General features: G+C 47.3%; 1 protein-coding gene across 3 annotated transcripts in view; it reads left to right on the top strand.

The window, feature by feature from the left end:
• Positions 1–23,873, top strand: part of NHSL2 (NHS like 2) — a 259,324-nt gene that overhangs the window by 208,174 nt on the left and 27,277 nt on the right. The gene's annotated exons all lie outside the window — the stretch shown is intronic.

Raw genomic sequence — 23,873 nt, forward strand, 5'->3', positions numbered from 1 at the left:
GGTCTCCAGCTTGGAATTCATCAACGGAAATAGAGAAGTCAGGTAGGCCGGGTGCGGTGGCTCACGCCTGTAATCCTAACACTCTGGGAGGCTGAGGTGGGTGGATTGCTCCAGGTCAGGAGTTCGAGACCAGCCTGAGCAAGAGCGAGACCCCGTCTCTACTATAAATAGAAAGAAATTAATTGGCCAACTAATATATATAGAAAAAATTAGCCGGGCATGGTGGCGCATGCCTGTAGTCCCAGCTACTCGGGAGGCTGAGGCAGGAGGATCGCTTGAGCCCAGGAGTTTGAGGTTGCTGTGAGCTAGGCTGACGCCACGGCACTCACTCTAGCCTGGGCAACAAAGTGAGACTCTGTCTAAAAAAAAAAAAAAGAAAAGAAAAGAAATAGAGAAGTCAGGGATTAGGGTAGTGGGAGAGGGTTCTGTTTTGAATATATTAAAGTTGAGGCCAAGAAAAATGTGGACATCCAGGTGAAGACGCCCAGTGGGCTCTGAGAAATGCAAGTGGGCAGACTGGGAGAGTGGCCGTGGCAACAGAAAGATTTGGGGGTCATCCTCCGAGATGATCGCAGAAGCATTTGGGGTAATTGTGGTCACCAATGGAGAAAGGGCAGTGAGAGAAAAGGGGCCAGGGCAGAGGACTGCCATAGGCCAACTATTCCAGGAAACATTTAGAGAAAGAGATTCGCAGGCAAGAGGTTAGTGGGGCACTGCCTTCTCCAACAGCGCCTGCGGGGGAGTGAGAGAAACAAGCCGGTCAGAGGCCGGAGTGGAACTGTGATGTAGTCTCACCTGAGACCTCAGCCCCTCCCGTGGGAAGCTCTGGAGACAGGATTGCGCTTCATGTGCTCCCATTCGAGGCCAGGCAGCTGGGCGTTTCTTCTGCTCCCTCCCCACGTCTATTGACTAGATTTGGGATTCAGGCTGCCCTCCTGAAAACAGTGTTACCTTGGAGAAGGACTCAGCTGTGAGCCCTCAGCCAGCAACCCTAGCAGCTGGGCAATGAGCGCCTTGGTCCTGAATGGGACGTTGAGTAGCTAAAGGTCTACTGTCCCAGCCCTGCAGGAAACGCAACTGTCCCTACCCCCGCCCTGCAGGCCCCTGGGCAAGTCCCTCCCTGCCGGTTATAGGAGTCCCAGGGACAGGATGCCAAGAATTTGAGTCCTCAGTGTCCCCTCCGACCTCTCCCATTTGGGGCTAAGCTAGGTGGCACCAGGCTGGGGGACGTTGGAGAGAGTGGAGCTGTTGCTTATCCTCTGCACGGTCTGTTTATAAGAGGTTACCAAAGTAAGCAAATCAACCACTGCAGAAACAGGCTCTGTGGCTTCGGCGTCCCTCCCTTCCTTTTAGGGTGACCCACATCTCAAAGAGGAGATGTCACCACAATTGAGGTTAGAGCCCGGCTCACAAGGCCTGTGGGCTGCCCGGGAAACGTGATACTTGTTAGAGCTGCCAAGTGAAAAAAGTTGGGTTTCATTTTGAGAGAAATGTAAAACCTTCAATTTGATGGTGACTTTCATGTCCTTACACCTAAAAAGCAAACCAAACAGCAACTGAACTGACTAGCCATAAACTCCTCCAACTTTTGAAATTTAAAGTAGCTATAGGAAACTTGAATCCAGAAAAATTCATGCATTCATTCAATCATTTATTCCAAATAAAAAATAAGTTCTGAGTTTGCAAAATGATAGGCTGAAAGACCAAGCATGGCCTGAAGGCCAGTTTTTTTTTCTGCACAGTTTTAAAAATAATTTATTTGCCAATGCACTTTTTAAAAAATTATAAAATCTGACCGCAGTGGACACATCAGCTAAAAGTGAGGAGTGCTGCCCCCTTGTGGGCGGGCGTGGAGCTCCCCAGTTCACGGCAGGCTCCTCTCGCCTGATTCTCTCCTTGGCATTCCCTGCTGGGCTCTGCGTTGGTGAGGCCAAGATGATGGACGATGTCGCCTCTCTAATCACAGGGCTGTCGCCTCTGCCCTCACAGGGCTCCCCAGCTAGTAGGGAGGAAGACCCATGTGCATTGACAGACAGAGACAGAAGCCTGGGGGGCCTTGGGCCATGGGAGTGACCCATGGGGTCAAATGATGTTGGGAATGTGTCGCAGAGAGGTTGTAGGAGCACAGGGACGCCTCGACTAGGTGGGAAGGAGGGCAGGAGTGAGGGGAGGAGGCATTCCAGAGCAAAGAAACAGATGCAAGTGACTGGTGCCTCTCAAGAGTGGCATGGGTAGGCCGGGCGCGGGGGCTCATGCCTGTAATCCCTAGCACTTTGGGAGGCCGAGGCGGGAGGATTGCTTGAGGTCAAAAGTTCAAGACCAGCCTAAGCAAGAGCGAGACCCCATCACTACTATAAATAGAAAGAAATTAGCCAAAAAACTAAAAATAGAAAAAATTAGCCGGGCGCGGTGGCGCATGCCTGTAGTCCCAGCTACTCGGGAGGCTGAGGCAGGAGGATCACTTGAGCCCAGGAGTTTGAGGTTGCTGTGAGCTAGGCTGATGCCATGGCTCTCTAGCCCAGGCGACACAGTGAGACTCTCTCTCTCTCAAAACAAAGAGTGGCATGGGTGTACTGGAGAGGGCCGGGGCCTGAGTGGGGAGGCCTTGCTTGCCAGGCTGAGGAACTGGCATTTTATCCTGGCGGTTTTGAGGCCGGGGGGTGAGCTGATCTGACTTGTGTATCTGGAAGATGACTCTGGTGGCCCTGTGGAGGCTGGATTGAAAGAGAGCAAGATCCGAGGGCGGAAGAGCAGCAGGTAGGAGGTACTTAGAATTGTTTAGGGGAGAAGAATAGGGCTTTGATTTGGGAAAGCGCCAGTGAGTGGAGGCAGGAACGGATTTGAGAGGGATTTAGGAGGCCGGATTGACAGGTCTCGGCAATTCGTCAAGGCGGAAGGGGAAAACCTGCGCACAGTAGCTGCCCTGTGTTCAGGGTTCTGTGACATTTGCAGCACTTGCTCATCCATTCACTCACCCCAGTCTCAAAGCCAAAGACACTCACCTGCCACCAATCCACAACGAACGCTTCATGCAGCACTCGCTAGGTGCCAGGCAGAGGGCTGAAGCGTTGCCTTCGAATCACTTACTGAGGCCGGGCGTGGTGGCTCATGCCTGTAATCCTAGCATTCTGGGAGGCCGAGGCGGGAGGATGGCTCAAGGTCAGGAGTTCGAGACCAGCCTGAGCAAGAGCGAGACCCCATCTCTACTACAAATAGAAAGAAATTAGCTGGACAACTAAAAATACATAGAAAAAATTAGCCAGGCATGGTGGCGCATGCCTGTAGTCCCAGCTACTCGGGAGGCTGAGGCAGGAGGATTGTTTGAGCCCAGGAGTTCAAGGTTGTGGTGAGCTATGGTCGTACCACTGCAGTCCAGCCTGAGCCACAGAGTGAGACTCTGTCAAACAAACAAACAAACAAAAAAAAATCCAAGGATTTGGAGAAGTATCTCAGAAAGCAAAGCAGGGTTCCCTGCTCAGAGAGCAAGTCGCCCCATTCCAGTGGGACATGCTGCTGAAGCCCACAGGACTGGGCATCCCCAAGAAAATACCGAGAACAGAGGGACAAAATGTTTCCCTCTGGCCCCAGTGTATTTTCTCCACCAGCTTCTAATTTGCCTAGATCCTTGCTACTCAAAGTGAGGTGTGGGCCGAGCACAGTGGCTCACGCCTGTAATCCTAGCACTCAGGGAGGCCGAGGCAGGAGGATAGCTCAAGGTCAGGAGTTCGAAACCAGCTGGAGCAAGAGTGAGACCCCGTCTTTACTAAAAAATAGAAAGAAATTAATTGGCCAACTAAAAATATATAGAAAAAATTAGCTGGGCATGGTGGCGCATGCCTGTAGTCCCAGCTACTCGGGAGGCTGAGGCAGGAGGATTGCTTGAGCCCAGGAGTTTGAGGTTGCTGTGAACTAGGCTGAGGCCATGGCACTCTAGCCTGGGCAACAGAGTGAGCCTCTGTCTCAAAAATACAAACAAACAAATAAAATAGTGGGGTGTGAGGACTAGCAGTGTCACCGAGGATGCAGAATCTCAGCAACACCCCCCCACCCCGCCTGCTGAATCAGAAGCTATGTTTTAACAAGGTCCCCAGGGGATTCAATGATTCCTGTGCAGAGAAAGTTCTAGAAGCACTGGCCTGGAGGGAGCCTCTGAGAACAACCTCCTCTTCCTCAGACTCGGAGCCCCTTTAGGGCAGGGACTGTATGCTGTTGTCACATCCTCAGGGACCCTGTGAGGTACAGAACACCTACTATGTACTCAGTAATGTTTGTTGAATGAATAAATTTGTGAAGGAGTCTAGTCACATATAGCCAGCTTAGGCACAGATAGAATAATTTCCTGTGCACGTGGCACAGCCCTGCCGCCCCTCTGTGGTCCCCTCCTGTGAGCTATCCAGCGAGAGGCCAGCCCCAGCCCTAGGCCCCCCGTCCTGGCCTGCGGTCCCTTGAGGGAGGCTCAGCGACCAGGACTTTGTTTATGTAGGAACCAGAGTCTGGGCAAGACACTGAACAGGCTCGACCTCTCCCTGTCCCCTCCATCCTTCCACCCCCCAAAAACCCCAAGGAGAAACTTCTGAGGTGCCCACGCTGTTTGCTGCTCTCTTCACTGAGGGCACGGCCTCCTCAGCACACGTGGCCACCACCGTCCCCGTGTCACTTGTCAGACAGCCCCCCGGGAAATCCGAGTCCCTGCCAAAGTGCAGGAGGTGCTGCCAGGTGCTGGCTACCAAGCCCTTGCTGCCTGTGGAACCAAAATAAACCCCTGTTGATATGGAAACGGGTCGAATTATTTTAAGAAAAAAAAAATTGTTCCTTCATTAAGTCGTGTTGTCATGGCAACCAGAATTAGGAAAGTAACTTGGCCATGGAGGTTATTATGTGCAATGTTTTGGGACCGAGACTTTTTAGAAGAGTGAAGGCAATTTGTAAGCACGTCTCCCCAGTGCCCGGCTCTGCCCAGAGAAGGGAGACGAAGGCCAGTGGAGGGTCCGGCAGTTGAGTGCGACGTTGAGACCAGAGGGCCCTGCAATTAGGGGAAGGCAGGAAGGTTACAGGAAAATAACAGCGGCCACTCTTTATTGGGTCCATGCTGTGAGCCAGGCAGCGAGCTGAGTCCTCGGCACGCTCACCTTTAACCCTCAAAACAACCCCGTGAAACATTCTTATCATCTTGATTTTGCCAATATGGAGACTGAGTCTTAGAGAGGTGACTTGTCCAAGGTCACACGGTAAGTGCAGAGCTGGGGGTGGAATCTTATGTTCCACTTGTAGCCTCTGAGGCAAAGTCAAGGGGCTACTGATAGCTGAAACACAGAACCACACGGTCATGGTCACATTCATTCATTCATTCAAAAATCCTTTATCAAGCACCCAGTCTGTGCCGGACCCCGAGGAGAACACAGACACTTGCTTTTTATTTTTTTTATTTTTTTTTATTTTTGAGACAGAGTCTCACTCTGTTGTCCTGGCTAGAGTGCCGTGGCGTCAGCCTAGCTCACAGCAACCTCAAACTCCTGGGCTCAAGCGATCCTCCTGCCTCAGCCTCCCAAGTAGCTGGGACTACAGGCATGCACCACCATGCCCGGCTAATTTTTTCTATATATATTTTTTTCTTTCATTTTTTTTGTGTGAATCTCAAGATCTATATATTTTTAGTTGGCCAATTAATTTATTTGTATTTTTAGTAGAGACGGGGGTCTCAGTCTTGCTCAGGCTGGTCTCGAACTCCTGACCTTGAGCGATCCACCCACCTCGGCCTCCCAGAGTGCTAGGATTACAGGCCAGACAGTTGCTTTTTGCCTTCAGGGAGTCCAAGGGCTCTTCTGAGCGGTGGAGGAACTTGGCAATGAGGTGAACATGGGTATAAGCTGACCCAGACAGGCTGCCAGGCAGTGGGAGCCCAGTGCCCAGACCGTACTAGCGAGGCAGCCACAGACTTGCCACTCCTCACAGGGACCCTGCCCCTCCTTTCTGGACTCCCTCATCCTTCCAGATATTCCAAAAGGCTCCTCAGACTCAGGAAACAACTGCCTTTGGAGTGGGGGGCAGAGAGGTTGAGGGACGCAGGATAACAGAGGAAAGGGGCTGGAGCACCCGGAACTCCAGATTTAGGAAGTTGCTTTGGAGGAAAGGACTGGAAGAGTCAGAGGGGCCGAGCCCAGCCTGAGATTTTCTGCTTCCTGCTCTGCGACTCTGAGAAGTGCGCCGTGAACCTGAGCGGTGACAGGGTTTGGCAGGCTGCTGTGAGGCGTTTGGGACGCGCTAGAAAGAGCAGGTCCCATCCCACTGAGCTTGGCCCTTGTGTGCCCAGTTCTAGACGTTTCTTAAAACATAGTGAATTCAGTTGCTTCTTTTGAAATTTTCACTTAGTATGAAATGCATAGCTCTGAAGCCTCTGCCCCCTTCTCTTTCTGGCCTTGAATAGGCGACTGTCGTGAGATTGTCCCCATCCTGTCGTGCGCCGGTTTGCTCGGGCATTGTGCAGCTGTCACGTGGACTGAGGCCTGCTGAATGGGGGCCTAAGAAAGAGCCCCATGCCCACCCTACGACAAAGCCTTAGGGATCGCCAACCTGGAACCCCAGCAGGTCAGGCCTAAGGCCCACCTGGAGGTGTCCTCACCAGCCAGTGCTGCCCTCACTGAGCACAAAGGGGGTCCGGTCAGGACAACCCACACAGCGTCCGGGCCTGGTGCAGTTTTCAGTAGGGGAGTAAAATTCGCCCCTGATTGAACGTCTCCATTCTCGTGTACTCCTCACTGTGAAGTAGATACTATGTTCCCCATTTTATAGAAGATAAAACTGGCTTTCACAGGGGTAATGACAAACCCAGGTTCACACAGTTTGGAAGTGACAGAGCTGGGATTAAAAACTGCAGAGTTTCTTGGCCGGGCGTGGTGGCTCACGCCTGTAATCCTAGCACTATAGGAGGCCGAGGCGGGAGGATCGCTCAAGGTCAGGAGTTCGAGACCAGCCTGAGCAAGAGCGAGACCCCATCTCTACCAAAAATAGAAATAAATTAATTGACTGGCTAAAATATATATATAGAAAAAATTAGCCGGGCATGTGGCGCGTGCCTGTAGTCCCAGCTACTCGGGAGGCTGAGGCAGGAGGATTCCTTGAGCCCAGGAGTTTGAGTTTGCTGTGAGCGAGGCTGACGCCACGGCACTCTAGCCCGGGCAACAGAGTGAGACTCTGTCTCAAAAAATAAAAATAAAAGAACTGCAGAGTTTCTCATCATTCACTGCTTACTAGGCCAGAAGAACCATCCTGAAAACTACATTATGCCTCTGTCAGCTGCCTTGGTAGCACCTGCCAAGCAGTATTTATTTACATCTAGCCCAGTGTTACCAAACACACCGCCCATTGGAATTACCTAGAGATATTCGATTAAGAAACCATAAGTGTTTTTGCAGACAAATTAACTGCCAAATTAATTGCGTTGGGAAATTAACTGCTAGATAGACCTGAATTTAAGCGTAGGTCTCTTGTTTACTAACTGTGTGATGCGGACAATTTACAGAGCCTCTCTCAGTCTCAGTTTTGAAATGAAAAATTGTTGCAGGAACTAGAGATAATGTATGTACAGGGCTTGCCTGATGTCTGACTTACAATAGGGACTCAATAAATGGTTTTTTAAGAATGTAGTAAGTCGGAACTTATCTACAGGCACAGAGAGAAGTAAAAGTCACTGGAAATCAAGAAGGGGGGCAGTGGTAAAAACCTACCCAACAGGTACAATGATCATTATTCGAGTGACGGACACACCAGTAGCCCTGACATAAGCGTCATAAAAGCTATCCATGTAACAAAAACGTTTGTACCCCCTTAATATTTTAAAATAAAAAACAAAAAGAATCATCTAGGGATGCTTTTAAAACAGCCTGGGTTGGCCCGGGCGTGGTGGCTCACGCCTGTAATCCTAGCACTCTGGAAGGCCGAGGCAGGTGGATCACTCAAGGTCAGGAGTTTGAAACCAGCCTGAGCAAGAGTGCGACCCGTCTCTACTATAAATAGAAAGAAATTAATTGGCCAACTAAAAGTATATAGAAAAAATTAGCTGGGCATAGTGGCGCATGCCTGTAGTCCCAGCTACTCGGGAGGCTGAGGCAGGAGGATTGCTTGAGCCCAGGAGTTTGAGGTTGCTGTGAGCTAGGCTGACGCCATGGCACTCTAGCCCAGGGAGCAGAGTGACACTCTGTCTTAAAAGAAAAAAAAAAAACAAAACAAAAAAACACAGCCTGTGTTGGAGCCTCACTCCAGACCAAATCATTGAAAATCCCTGAGGGTGGGGTCCACGTATTACTATTTGTACGACCCCCCCAGATGGTTCTGAGGTGCAGGCAGGGTTGAGAACTCCTGTCCACCTGCGGGCCCATGCCCACCCCAGGCCCCCATTTGGGAAGAAAGACAGTCTCAGTTGTGGAGGAAATGGTATCGTGTACCCAGGTACATAACCATCATTCCCTGGGCACCTCCCAGGTCAGGTTGTGGGTTTCCAGAAATGATGCCCATGGTCCCTCCCCTCGAGAGCTCCTAACCAGTGGAAAAGACAGAAGTCAACAGGCAGCCACAGGCCACTACAGTCAAGGCTGCAGCTGGGGTGCTGGGTGTAGGGTGAGGTCGCAGCTGACGGCAGATGGTCAACTCCATCAAAAGCTAAAGTAAAGCATTGCAACGGCAGTTCCATGGTAGCATTTTAGCGACAGGGAGGGGCTGCATAGACCCTCTACACACTCACAGTCAGTCCCCCCTCAGAATTAGGAGTGGATATTTGCAAAGACAGTTGGCTGAAGTGAGATACACTCATGTATTCATTCAGCATGCGTTTGCAGAGCACCTACTATGTGCCAAGCACTGTGGATATGCCGGTGACCAAGACAAATAAGGTCCCTGACGTCAGATAGCAAACAATGAAACAAATTAACAAGAAAAGTTGCACGTAGTGGTAAGCGCTAGGAATAAAAGCGAGCAGAGTGGTGTGGCTAGGGTGACTCAGATCGGGACACCATAGCAGAATCAGAGAAGGTCTGAGGAGGTGATATTTGAGCAGAGAGCCAAAGGAAGGAAGGAAGCCATGTGACAACCTGGTAGAAGAGTATTCTAGGCCGGGCGCTGTGGTTCACGCCTGTAATCCTAGCACTCTGGGAGGCCAAAACAAGCAGATTGTTTGAGCTCAAGAGTTCAAGAAGAATTCTTGATAGAAAGATAGAAAGAAATTAATTGGCCAACTAATATATATAGAAAAAATTAGCCGGGCATGGTGGCACATGCCTGTAGTCCCAGCTACTCGGGAGGCTGAGGCAGGAGGATCGCTTGAGCCCAGGAGTTTGAGGTTGCTGTGAGCTAGGCTGATGCCACGGCACTCTAGCCTGGGCAACAGAGTGAGACTCTGTTTTAAAAAAAAAAAAAAAGTGTTCCAGGCAGAAGAAACAGCCCATGCAGAGGCCTTGAAGCGGCATGTTCAAGGAACAGCAAAAAGTCCCCCGTGATGGGAAAAGAGCCAGCAAGGAGCGTGGTGGCAATGAAGCCAGGCAGGGGGCGAGGCCAGATCATTCAGGCCTTATAGAGAGACCATGAGAAGGACTTTGCACCGTAGGCCAGTGTGACGAGAAGCAACGGGAAGATGTGCTGGGGAGCAAGCGGATGTGATTTACTTCTTTCTTTACTAACAGCTTTGTTGAGATATAATTCACATACCATTCAATTCACCCATTTAAAGCACACAATTCAATGGTTCTTCAAATATTCCCAGGTATGTGCAACCATCACAACTATCTGATTTCAGATTGTTTTCATTATTCCAGAAAGGAAGCCCTTTACCCATTAGCAGTCCCTCTGCACTTCCGCCAACCCCCACCCTTCCCCAGCTGCTAGTCACCACTGATCAATTTTCTGTCACAATGGATTTGCCTACTCTGGACATATCATAGAAATGGAGTCATGTAACGCGTGGCCTTTTGTGACTGGTTTCTTTCACTTAGCACACAGTTTTCAAGGTTCCTCCATGATGTACTCAGGATCAGAACTTCATTTCCTTTTTATTGACAAATAATGTTCCATTGTTCAGCTGTACTGAAGCCACATTTGGTGTATCCATTCATTTATTGATGGACATTTGGATTGTTTCCACCTTTTGGCTATTATACATAATTCTGCCTCAAACATTCACGTACAAGTTTTCGTGTGGACATCTGTTTTCACATCTCTTGGGTAGATACTAAGGAGTGAAATTGCTGGGTCATCTGGTAACTCTCTATGTAAACTCCGTGTTTAATCATTTGAGGAACTGCCAGCCCGTTTTCCATAGTGGCTGCATCATGTCACATTGCCCCCAGCAGCGTGGGAGAGTTCCAGCTTCTTCACTTGGTATTATCTCATTTGTGATTCTAGCCGTTTGCCTAATGGGTGTGAAGTGGGATCTGATGGTGGTTTGGGTTTGCATTTCCATAATGGCTAATGATCTTGAACATCTTTTCATGTGCTTATGGGCCACTTATATTCTGTGGAGAAATAGCTATTTGGATGCTTTGCCCATTTTTCAATTAGGTTATTTATCCTATTATTACTGAGTTGTAAGAGATCTTTATTATAGTCTAGATACGAGTTCCTTTTCAGATATATGATTGGCAAATATCTTCTCCATTTGTGTGGGTTGCCTTTTCGGTTTCTTGATGGTGGCCTTTGAAGCGAAAAAGATTTTAACTTTGATGAAGCCCGGTTTATCTATTTTTTTCTTTTGTTGCTTGTGCTTTGGTGGCATATCTAGAATTAGTTGCCTCAGCCCTTAGCGACCTTTGAGCTTTGAGAACAGTTCCTCTGGCTGCTGCATGGGAGCCGCAGAGTCCCAAGCGACAGCCAGGTGCCTCCTGTGGTGAGGGGTGACAGCCAGGTGCCTCCCGGGGTGGTGAGGGGTGCCGGTTGCACAGCTCACCCACCCCCTGAGAACCAAATGCAGAGCCCTGCAGTGGCCGGACCCAGGCACCAACACTGTCATGGCGGCTGCGTTGTCTTGCATTTCTTTCATACCAATCCGGTTTCCTGCTCCTCTTCTGGTTTGAACCAGGCTGGGCAATTCAGACAGGTGGAAAGACAGGCTCAGGGGCAGGTCAGAAGGTGATCTGGAAGGCTTCAGGGTAGCTGAGGAAGAGCCCCTGTCCCATGCATCCAATGTGGGACCTGAAAAGAGGCTGTCCCTCTTTCTGAGCCTCAGTTTCCACTTCTCTCATTCATGAGGGGCTGGACCAGGGCTCTGGCCGCCCACAGGCTTCTGAGTGTTCACTTCCCCATTTCCACAGTTCGGCTTAACGTAGCTGGCAGAAATATTTATTGTGGTAGCAAGAGAAAGTTGCAGCAAACCACAAAACAGTATTTATAGTTTGATCCCATCTTTGTTTGGCATAGAAAAATTTCCGGAAAGCTATACCCAAGGTATCAGCAGTGGTTGTCTCTGGCGTGTAGGATAATGAATGTTATTTTCTCCTCTCAGTTTGTATGTTCTGATTTTTAACTATGATAAACACGGTTTGCTTTTGTAATAAGAACAAGAAAGAAAAGCATAACAGAAAAATAAATACAGCTGACCATTTTTTTAAAGAGAAAAGTTGCCTAGAAGCTATGAGCAGGCAAAGGGAGTGGGAAGGGTAGCAGGGAAGGTCCCTGCCAAGGGAGGTTGGGGACCCCGGGAAGCAACTCTGAGGTGCAGATTAGTGTGCAGGGGATGTCAGGCAGGCTCCTGGGATCCACAGCTGTGGGAAGTGGACGAGGAAGCGGCATTGGACGGAGGGGGTAACGTAAACAGCAACAAAGGCCTCGCTCAGTCGAAGGGGAAGCTCTAGAGCTGAGACGGCCCCTTGGAGTCGCCCTGCGTTTGGGCGAGGGACCCGTCCCGGGGACGAGGTGTGACATTGGACAAGGCAATCCCCAAAGAGGGCTGACAACAAAATGGCAGCTCTGCCAACCAGAGAATAAGTCGTTTATCCCTGAGGTGGAGTCTGGGTGACATCACAGTGTCCCCTGTAAGGGTACTGCCTGGTAGAGGTGACCTCTCTAAAGGCCAAGGCCATAGGCAGATATCAAGGGGATTTGGGAAAAGGAAAAACCCATTTTTGAACTCGGAGACCTGGCTTCACCCACCACTCTCAGTTCTGATCTCCATTCCTGATTTGTGTCCTGAGGCAGTGCCCTTTGAGGGCCATCAGTGTGCCAGCCTCCACTTTAGGTGCTTCTTGTCAGTATCCAAAACATTTTTCTAGGCTTTGTCGAACACAGGTGCAGTGGAAGTGTTATTGGCTCCACTTTATCAATGAGGAACCCTAGGTTCAGAGAAGAAACACAGCGAGGTCATGATGAGACAGAGTCTCAAAGCCAGGTCTGTCCAACTCCAGGTCCCACCTTCTTTCCCAAACTTTCAAGCCATTTGTTTTGTGGTCAAATGAACAAATCGGCTGGGCGCGGTGGCTCACGCCTGTAATCCTAGCACTCTGGGAGGCCAAGGCAGGAGGATTGCTCAAGGTCAGGAATTCGAAACCAGCCTGAGCAAGAGCAAGACCCTGCCTCTACTATAAATAGAAAGAAATTAATTGGCCAACTACTATATATAGAAAAAAATTAGCCAGACATGGTGGCGCATGCCTGTAGTCCCAGCTACTAGGGAGGCTGAGGCAGGAGGATTGCTTGAGCCCAGGAGTTTGAGGTTGCTGTGAGCTAGGCTGACGCCATGGCACTCTAGCCCAGGCAACAAAGTGAGACTCTGTCTCAAAAACAAACAAAATAAAGTGAGAAAAAAAAAAAAAGAACAAATCGGTTCCTCCTGGTTAACACTGAACCAGTTTGTTCCCATGTCTAGCAATCAATTTTCGAATGAGCTGGCCTCAATCCTGCAGATCACAAAGTCGTATTTGACTGAGTTGATGCCACAGAAAGGGTCTCTTACTACCTTAGAAAGCCGCTCTCTTTGGAGGGGGGCAGAGCTTTCTTCCACCAAGGACAAGCCTGGACCTCCCCGAGTTTGGGGGGACGTGAGAGGCTGCAGGCAGTCTGGCCGAGTTAATCCCGAGTTAATCTTATTAACCTGTGAGATCAATTGGCTACAGGCACCAGGCAAATGACAGCACAGGCATTAATTCAGCGGCGGCAGAGGCCACCTGACAGCCAGGGACTGATTTATCAGGCCTTTTAATGGATGGGATTGCATTTAGCTAATTGAGTCTGGGGCTGGCACGAATAAGACAAGCCCCGTGCGATGGGGAGCTGCTCGGTGGAAGTCCTGCCAGCGCAGGGGGAAGGGTGAGGGCAGGAGATGGGAAAGCAGACCACAAGCAATGCCCCTTCCTGGCCACTATAAGGACTGGTGTTGGGTTCCAGGTATCTAACCTGTGCGCTGCTAGTGTAGTGTAGGGTGGTGTTTCTCTTTTTTTTTTTTTTTTTTTTTGACAAAGTCTCACTCTGTTGCCCTCACTCTGGAGTGCCGTGGCATCAGCCTAGCTCACAGCAACCTCCAACTCCTGGGCTCAAGCGATCCTCCTGCCTCAGCCTCCCGAGTAGCTGGGACTACAGGCATACGCCACCACGCCCGGCTAATTTTTTGTATATATATTTTGAGTTGGCTAATTAATTTCTTTCTATTTTTTTAGTAAAGACAGGGTTTCGCTCTTGCTCAGGCTGGTCTCGAACTCCTGACCTTGAGCCATCTCCCACCTCGTCCTGGATTACAGAATGATAGGATTATAGGTGTGAGCCACCTCGCCCGGCTTGTTTCTCAAGATGTGATTCTTGCAGCAGCAGCATCCAAGTTTTCACAGGCTCTCCAGGGATGTCTGATGCACACTCAAGTTTGAGACGCCCTAGAGAAGTTATGAGCACTAATTCTTTTATATATATTAGTTGGCCAATTAATTTCTATTTATAGTAGAGACGGGGGTCTCGCTTTTGCTCAGGCTGGTCTCGAACTCCTGACCTCGAGCAATCCGCCCGCCTCGGCCTCCCAGAGTGCTAGGATTACAGGTGTGAGCCACCACGCACAGCCAGCACTAATTCTGATCCTGGGCAGCCTGGGTTACTTGATATGACCTTGGACAAGCCATCTAACCTCTCAGTGTCTCAGTTTCCTCATCTGTAAAATGAAGGAAATAATGGTACCTGCTTCATAGGATTGTTGTGAAGATTAAATTTATAGAGCACCTACAGCAATGTCCAGGATGTAGTAAGGGGATAGATATAGATATAGGTATGTAACAACTGTTGGAAATAATTGAACCTGAACTTCTGTCTGGTCCCTCAGCATGACAATGATTCTAACTGGATCATAAAGTTCCTGTGATTTCATATGTGAAAAATATGGTACAGAATTGTATCTTTATTGTGATTGTACTCAATATAAAAAAATATATGTATATGGACAAGGTGAAATTATAGGTGTTTTTTTTTCTAATCACAAACTTGAAATGTGGTTAAATATAATATATGTCTGGAATCCAACTATCAAATAAATTCAGTTGGACAAGAGGAACATATTGGATCATGGATAAGCAATGGGTAGAGGTGAAGCAAAGATTGCTCTGGAAGATTCATGAAAGAAAACTACTGTGTGTGAGTCCCCACCCCACTCAGGGGCAGGAGAGCGGTTCTGGGCTCATCAGGTCACGCTGGAACAGAATCAAGCTCAAGGTCCCTCACGGTTAGATGGGAAGAGATGTGAGCAAGGGTCTGGTCCACCTGAGGACACTTAATGACAGCACGGATGGCTGGCCCCAGTGAGGACAGCTGGGGGTGGGCATGGGGGCTGGGCAATGGACTCATCCCCAGAGAGAGAGAGAGTCCAGCTGAGAACTAGTGTGGTTTTGGAAACTGAGAGACTTGGCTGGTTGTTGTGGAAAACGATGAACCATTTGGTGAGAGCTCCAACGGGATCTCTATCTGTAAAGTACAGCTAGCCAGCGGGATCTAGATCTCCATCTTGCCACCTACATATCTATAGGTACCAGGGTCCGGATCGGGCTGTGAAATCTTGGCAAAGGACCAGGAGAGCTAATTTCAAGATCAAGATCCAGGTCAGATGATCGGGGTGGGTGTGTGGTGATCTTGAAACTCCAACAAGGCATGCTACTCTTAGTCCCAGTTTCTCCTTTAAACTACAATGAAGACACTCTAGTAAGAGTTTACTAAGTCTCAGTATGATGCTTGTCTCTACGGTATATTTCTTTGCACTCCAGTAAACAGTTTACTTTTAAGTGGTAGCATACCTGGTTGATACATAGTCACCATGGGATCTATTATGACATGTTAGAATTTCTGCAGTTTGTCGCATAGCAGTCCTGATCCCTTGTGGCCTTTGTTTTGATGCTTGAGTATGATATCATATGTTGCTGACTTATCAAGGTTCTTTTTTTTTTGATACCAGCTTTATTGAGACATAAAGCATGCACATACCATATAATTCACCCATTTAAAGTGTGCAATTCAGCGCATTGTATTACTAGTATATTCAAAGGGTTGTGCAGCCATCACCACAATTTTAGAACATTTTTATCAACCTAAAGAGAAATTCTGTATCCATTATCAATCACTCCATATTTCCCCCAAAACCCCTGCCCAGCCCTAGGCAACCACGAATCAACTTTCTACCTCTATAGATTTGCCTATTCTGGACATATCATAGAAATGGATTCATTGACTATGTGGCATTTTTGTGACTGGCTTCTTTTATATAACATGATGTTTTCAAGATCCATCCATGTTGTAGCATGTAGCAATACTTCATTCCTTTTTAAGGCTGAATAATATTCCACTGTATGGATAGACCACCTTTTTATTTATTTGACTATAGTCAGTGGGTGTGAAGTGCGATCTCATTGTGGTTTTTTTTTTTTTTTTTTTTTTTTTTTTTTTTTTTTTTGAGACAGAGTCTCACTTTATTGCCCAGGCTAGAGTGAGTGCCATGGCATCAGTCTAGCTCACAGCAACCTCAAACTCCTGGCTCAAGCAATCCTCCTGCCTCAGCCTCCCAAGTAGCTGGGACTACAGGCATTCGCCACCATGCCCGGCTAATTTTTTGTATATATATATTAGTTGGCCAATTAATTTCTTTCTATTTATAGTAGAGACGGGGTCTCGCTCTTGCTCAGGCTGGTTTCGAACTCCTGACCTCGAGCAATCCGCCCGCCTCGGCCTCCCAGAGAGCTAGGATTACAGGCGTGAGCCACCGCGCCCGGCCTTCATTGTGGTTTTTATTAGAATTTCCCTAATAACTAATGATGTCCAGCATCTTTTCATGTGCTTGTTGGCCATTTGTATATAGTACTATCTTCTTTGGAGAAATGTCTATTCAGATCCTTTGCCCATTTTTTGATTTGGGTTGTCTTTCTATTACTGATTTATAAGAGATGTTTACATGTTTTGGACACAAGTCTCTTATTAGATGTATGATTTGCAAATATTTTCTCACATTCTGTATATAGACTGTCTCTTTACTTTCTTGATGGCATTATATGTGACACAAAGGATTTTAATTTTGATGAAGTCAAATTTGTTGTTTTCTTTTGTTGTTTTGGCTATTAGTGTTTTATCTAAGAAATCATTGCCTAATCTAAGGTCTTGAGATTTACACCTATGTTTCCTTCTAAATTGTATAGTTTTAGCCATTACATGTAGGTCTTTGATCATTTCAAGTTTAATTTTGTATGTGTGTGAGAATGAATTCCAACTTCATTCTTTTGTATTTGGATATTTAGTTGCCCCAACACCACTTGCTGAAAAGACTATTCTTTTCCCCTCCATTGAATTGAATTAGCACCCTTGTCAAAAAAATCAATTGGCCATAGTTGTAGGGTTTATTTCTGGACTCTGAATTCTGTTCCATTGATCTATATGTCTAGCCTTATGTTTGTTACACACTATTTTGATTACCATATTTTTGTGTAAAGTTTTGAAATCGGGAAGTGTCAGTCCTCCAACTTTGTTCTTTTTCAAGATTGTTTTAGCAATTCTGAGTCCCCTGAATTTCTATATGGATTTTAGGATCAGCTTGTCAATTTCTACAATGAAATTGGGATTCTGATAGGGATTGCATTGAATCCCTACCAATAGATCAATTTGAGGATCAATTGCCATCTTAACAATATTAACAATATTAATTATATTAACAATATTTTGATCCATGAACATGGGATGTCTTTCCATTTGTTTCCACCTTTAATATTTTCAACATGTTTTATATTTTTCATCATACAGGCTTTGTACCACTTTTGTTAAATTTATTCCTATGTGTTTTATTCTTTTGATGATATTATAAATGGAATCATTTTCTTAATTTCATTAAAGATTGTTCATTGCAAGTATATAAATATACAATTTTTATATTGATCTTATAGCCTGCAACCTTTTTTAAACACATTTATTAGTTCTAATAGATTTTTTAGTAGATTCCTTAGGATTTTCTATGTACAAGCTCATGTGATCTCTGCAAATATAGTTTGCTTCTCCTTTTCCAATCTGCATGCCTTTTGTTTCTTTTTCTTATATGATTGATCTGGCTAAAGCCTTCAGTATAATGTTGATTAGAAGTGGTGAAAATGGATACCCTTGTCTTGTTCGTGATCTTAGGAGGAAAGCATCCAGTGTTTCACCATTAAGGGTGATGTTATTGTGGGTTTTTCATAGACGCCCTTTGTCAGGTTGAGGAAGTTCCCTTCTATTCGAAGTTTGTGGAATGTCTTTATCATGAAAGGGTGTTTTTCTATGTATATTGAGATGATCAGATTGTTTTTGTTTTTTATTCTATTGATATGATATATGACATTAATTGATTTTCAGATGTTAAAACAACCTTTCATTCCTGAAATAATCCCACTTGGTCAGGGTGTATGTTCGTTTTTATGTGTTGCCTGGATTTGATTTGCTAATATTTTTTGAGAATTTTTATGTCCATATTCATAAGTGATATTGATCTGTAGTTTTCTTGTGATGTTTTTGTCAGTTTTGCTATCAGGGTAATACTGGCCACATAGAGTGAGTTGAGAAGTGTTACCTCCTATTCTATATATTGAAAGAGCTTGTGAAGAGTTGGCATTAATTCTTTTTCTTTTTTTTTCTTTTTGGACTGTAGCTTGGATGCGAACTGAGGTTGCTGTGTCACAATAATTCTTTAAATGTTTGGTAGAACTCATCAATGAAGCCATCTGTGTATGGGCTTTTCTTTGTAGGTAGTTTTGTTTACTAATTCAGTCTCTTTGCTTGTTACATGCTTATTTGGAGTTTCTAGTTCTTCAGTGATTTTCAATAGTTTTTGTCTTTCTAGGAATTTAGGTATTTCATCTAAATTGCCTAATTTATTGCCATACAGTTATTCATAATGTACCTTTATAATTTTGTTTCTGTAAAGTTGATTATAATGTCACCTTATTCACTTCTGATTTTAGTAACAGGGGTCTTCTGTCTTTTATTCTTGGTCAATCTAGCTAACCAAGGTTCTTTTGAATTCCCATTTGGCCCTCAGCCTCCTTCTGCCTATGTTTGGGAGCCTTGGCCAACTTAAGAACATACACATATGTCTTTTATAGTCAAGAAAAACAGTCTTCTCTACATTCCTGCATATGGAGCTCTCAGCTTCAACCCCCAAAGCACGCTGTTTTCTTCCCTCAGCTAACTGAGGCAGATTCATTCTGAACCAGCCTTTTTATTAGCCAATGGCTATGGTGCATAAGGCCGTCACAATCCCACCCTCACGCTGTGGAAATTAAGCTGCAGCCTTTTTGGTCCATGGTCATCAGCCAAGTGTTGCTCATTTCTGACTAAATATGAGGGCCTAGGAAAGAGCAAAAGAGCAAAAGAGCCCCAAGCAAGGCCTTGTGGGTGGGCCTGGGGCCTGGTCTTCATGAGCATTGCTCCCATTGAGAATTTTCTTTTTTTTTTTTTTTTTTTTTTTTTTTGAGACAGAGTCTCACTGTGTTGCCCAGGCTAGAGTGAGTGCCGTGGCATCAGCTTAGCTCACAGCAACCTCAAACTCCTGGACTCAAGCGATCCTCCTGCCTCAGCCTCCCGAGTAGCTGGGACTACAGACATGAGCCACCATGCCTGGCTCATTTTTTTCTATTTTTAGTTGTTTGGCTAATTTCTTTCTATTTATAGTAGAGATGGGGTCTCACTCTTGCTCAGGCTGGTCTCGAGCTCCTGAGCTCAAGCAATCCTCCCACTTCTGCCTCCCAGAGTGCTAGGATTACAGGCGTGAGCCACTGCGCCCAGCCCACATTGAGTCTTAAATGGGAACAGAGGCAAGTTAGAAAAGCAGAGGCCTACTGCTGTTCCCACCATATGTCTCCTTGGTCACAGTGCCCAGGACTGTGCTGCCCTGGTTGGCAGGGACTCCACAGACAGGTGGTAAATCTAGGAAGTCAGGAAAAAGCATTTGGGGTTTGGGGCAAGTGCCAATTCTGACTGGTATTCTGGCGTGCCTGCCCAATTGGTTGTCTTTCCTCTTCTCTCTGTAAGCCCTAAGCCTGGCTGGGGTGCTAGGGTAGAAGCAGTCATTAGTTTTGAAAATGTCTTAGAGCCAAATGTCCACTGAACGATTATGCCCAGACTAATAGAAAATCTGCATATGCAAGCAGGTCCACATTTTATTTTTATTTATTTATTTTTTTAGTCAGAGTCTCACTCTGTTGCCCCGGCTAGAGTGCAGTGGCGTTAGCCTCACTCACAGCAACCTCAAACTCCTGGGCTCAAGCGATCCTCCTGCCTCAGCCTCCTGACTAGCTGGGACTACAGGCATGTGCCACCATGCCCGGCTCATTTTTTTTATATATATACTTTTAGTTGGTCAATTAATTTCTTTCTATTTTTTTAGTAGAGACGGGGTCTTGCTCTTGCTCAGGCTGGTCTCAAACTCCTGACCTTGAGCGATCCTCCAGCCTTTGGCCTCCCAGAGTGCTAGGATTACAGGCGTGAGCCACCGCGCCCAGCCAGGTCCCCATTTTAAAATGAAGAAAAACCCACCAACGTTTCCCTGGTAAGGGAGTGGCAACGAATCAACTCTTAGGGACAGGCGTGTGGTGAGCTTGAAACTCAAACCAAGTGTGACAGCCTCAGCCCCACCCTGGGCTGCTGTCTGGGGACCGAGAGGAAGAGGGAGCTGCCAGACTTCACGATTTCTGTAAACAGTTCTTGAAAGAGAAACCACACACTTGTCTTTCTGCCAGCCCTCAGCTTTTCCCTGTAGCTGACAGGGCAGCTATTGTCTTTTCTCAGACACCCTCGGGCAGGGCTTCTGAACTTGAGCTCTGTGGACCTCCGAGGGGGCGTGTGGAGAAATTGGGGAGGGGGGGTCTGTGAATTTGGAAGGGAAAATTATTTGATCTTTACTAACCTCAAACAGAAATTTAACATTTCCTCGAATTTGCAATGTGGACAATAAACCATAATAGTATTAGCAGTATCTGTGACTTTATCACCAACAGAAATCACAAATATTTTCATATCATGTTGCAGTGGTTGTATCTAAAAAAATCACTTATGCTCATCACCACTTCAGAATTTCTCATCTTTAGACTTGCCACGAGCTCTTATGATTTAATATATTAAGTAGTAATACAAATGGATTACAAAATTTTGAAAATGTTTTTCTATTTCAATGTGATTGGTTTTCTTTATGATTCTACATATTTTATTTTATGCACATGAAAACAGTATTCTGAGTAGGGGTCTAGAGGTTTCACCAAACTGCCAGAGGCCTCCATGCCCTAAAATAGATTTAAGACCCTACCCTGGATCTTGGAGATCACCTACTTCTTGGGCCTCACTTCTTTTTTTTATTTTTTATTTTATTTTTATTTTTTTGAGGCAGAGTCTCACTCTGTTGCCCAGGCTAGAGGGCCATGGCATCAGCCTAGCTCACAGCAACCTCAAATTCCTGGGCTCAAGCGATCCTCCTGCCTCAGCCTCCCGAGTAGCTGGGACTACAGGCATGCGCCACCGTGCCCGGCTAATTTTTTTCTATATATGTTCTTAGTTGGCCAATTAATTTCTTTCTATTTTGAATAGAGACAGGGGTCTCGCTCTTGCTCAGGCTGGTCTCGAACTCCTGACCTTGAGTGATCCTCCCGCCTCGGCCTCCCAGAGTGCTGGGATTACAGGCGTGAGCCACCTCGCCCGGCATGAGCCTCACTTCTGATCCACAGAGTTTTGCCTGTCTTACTGAAGGGTTCAAAAGCGCTTGCATGCTAGTGCTGTGATATAGGGCAGGTTAAACTTTCTGTGCCCAGTTTCTTTTTTTTTTTTTTTTTTTTTTTGAGACAGAGTCTCGCTTTGTTTTCCAGGCTAGAGTGAGTGCCGTGGCGTCAGCCTAGCTCACAGCAACCTCAAACTCCTGGGCTCAAGCGATCCTCCTGCCTCAGCCTCCCGAGTAGCTGGGACTACAGGCATGCGCCACCATGCCCGGCTAATTTTTTATATATATATCAGTTGGCCAATTAATTTCTTTCTATTTATAGTAGAGACGGGGTCTCGCTCTTGCTCAGGCTGGTTTTGAACTCCTGACCTTGAGCAATCCGCCCGCCTCGGCCTCCCAAGAGCTAGGATTACAGGCGTGAGCCACTGCGCCCGGCCTGTGCCCAGTTTCTTAATATACAAAAGGGGAAATAATAACACTATCTCCCTTTTAGGGTGGTTGCGATGATTCAATGTGTTAAGAAATGTAAAGTATTTAGCGCCCAACATATAGCAAGTACTAACAAGTAATTAGTTATTTTTATTGTTGTTGCTGGTTCGTATCAATGATCTCATCACTATATACTATTATTATCTTCATTTTTAGAAAAAGGAAACTGGGACTTAGGAGAAGTGAAATAACCAATTCAAGGGTACACAGCAAGGGAGTGGCAGAGCCAGGGTTCAAAGCCAGGTCTGTGTGACTTTCAAGTCCAGTGGAGGTCACTCTCCACCACACCACTGAAAGGCGGTGATGGCCCTCAAAGAGAAGGAGGCCATCAACAGCCCGCCCGGCTGGGAAGGAACAACCAGCTTTGCCAGCTCCTGCTTTTTCTCTCCTGTTTGTCCCTACTGGCCACACCTGCAACTTCATCTGAGGGACTTCCCGCTCCAGTTGCATGCCATCAGCCCTCAGCCAGGTCTTCAGGGGCCAGTCCTCCTCCCAAAGGCCACTGCCAATGCAGCCTTTGTCTGCAAAGGGGACAAGTCCATGCTGTCACACTGAACAGCAGCCTTGCAGCGACGAACTCACTGTGGAGTCAGGGACCAGCCTCTGCTCCCAGGTGGAACGCAAGCCTCACAGGCCATAGGGTCGGGGGTGCGGGGCTGAGGGGGAACTCGGAAGGCAAGGGGCTCATCTGGGGAGTGGAGGCAGTTCCGTGGAGGAAGTAGTCTTAGAGCTGAGAAGAAGATTGCCGTTGGAGTGGGGTGAGAGTTTGCATGAATTGTTAAGGCAGAGGGAATCGGATGTGCAAAGGCTCTGAGGCCTGAAAAGGCCTGGTATGTAAGGAAAAGAAGGAAGTGATTCAGCATGGCTGCAGTTTGGAGTGAATAGAAGAGGGAAGAAGCAGATGAGCCAGCACAGGTAGTTTGTGAGCAGATAGTGAAGAAGGCCACGATCAGGTCCACAGGTCTTTCCAAGAGGACGGAGGGTCGTTGAAAGGTTTTTGTTATAGGAGCAATAAGACCAGATCTGTGAGTTCTGAGGCCCATGGCCCCCAGCCCCAGGCATGTAGAAGGTGGGCTGGTTAGGAGGGGTAGAGACTCGAAGCTGAGTAGACCAGAAGGGGGGCCACTTCAGTCATCCATTTTGGAGGGGGTCCTCTAGTCCTCCAAGCTTCATGCCCCCTGCAGGTGCCCTTAGCAGGCTGCCTCTAGGTCTCCAGCCAGCACCCCATTACTCACTCACGTCTTCATTTATGTATCAAACTTGGGTTGAGATCCCACTGTGGACCAAGTCACGTGCTCGGCCCCAGGGGCTCAACAGTGACTAGACAATAAGGAAGCCACGGCCTGAGAGGGGATGGAAATTGTGCAAGATCCCATACGGGTCGATGGCGGGGCTGGGTTGGAATCCAGGTCTCTTTTCCCTGTCCCCACAGTGCTTCCAGCCGCGGGGTCTGGGAAAGGCTGACCCTATTTTTCTTACTTTCCCCCACTTTCTCTGATTGGCCGTTACACAACGTGGGCTCACCTATCCCTACCTGTGATGTCGTGTGAAATCCCAGGGGTGCTGGAGACCGAGCCTGACCCCCCTGAAACATAACAGGGAGCCCCATTGTGCACTGACGAAGCTCATGGCTCTGTAACCCTGTCCCTCCCCAGAAGGGGCAGTCAGCGACATCCTCAGCACTGTCACTCGCCCGCCTTACCCAGGATGGCCTTCCCTGCAGGGCAGAACTTCCACCTGGCCGGTTCCCCAGAGCCTCCAGAGATGGGACAACTGAAACACACTTGGTTGCTTCGGCAGAGACCAAGTATGCAGTCAGGTTGAGGCTGGAGCTTGTCACGGGCCTCTCCTGGGTGACAGCATGGTGTATCGGAGTTGAGAGAGTATGGGTTTAGGAGTCACAAAGACCCAGAGACCCCCATGGAACCAAATATCTCTGAGATTCATGTCCCTCCACTCTAAAAGGAGACACTGTTGCTTGCCTTGCTGAATTGTGTGCCAATGAGATGAGATGATTTGGTGAAAGCGCCTGGCACATGGTCAGAAACTGGCTGGTTTCCTCGCTCCCTCCCTTCCTCCCTTCCTCCCTCCCTTCCTCTTAAAGGGACAAAGCAAATGTGCCTCTGAAACTAGGGGTTGTTTTTCCACTGGATCCTGCAAGCTGGGGAAGAGGGGAGGACAGGGCCGAACCCAGAGACCAGCCTGACCTAGAAGCCAGTAGAGCCAG

This window comes from Microcebus murinus, chromosome X (genome assembly GCF_040939455.1).
Source record: "Microcebus murinus isolate Inina chromosome X, M.murinus_Inina_mat1.0, whole genome shotgun sequence".
Lineage (NCBI taxonomy): Eukaryota > Metazoa > Chordata > Mammalia > Primates > Cheirogaleidae > Microcebus > Microcebus murinus.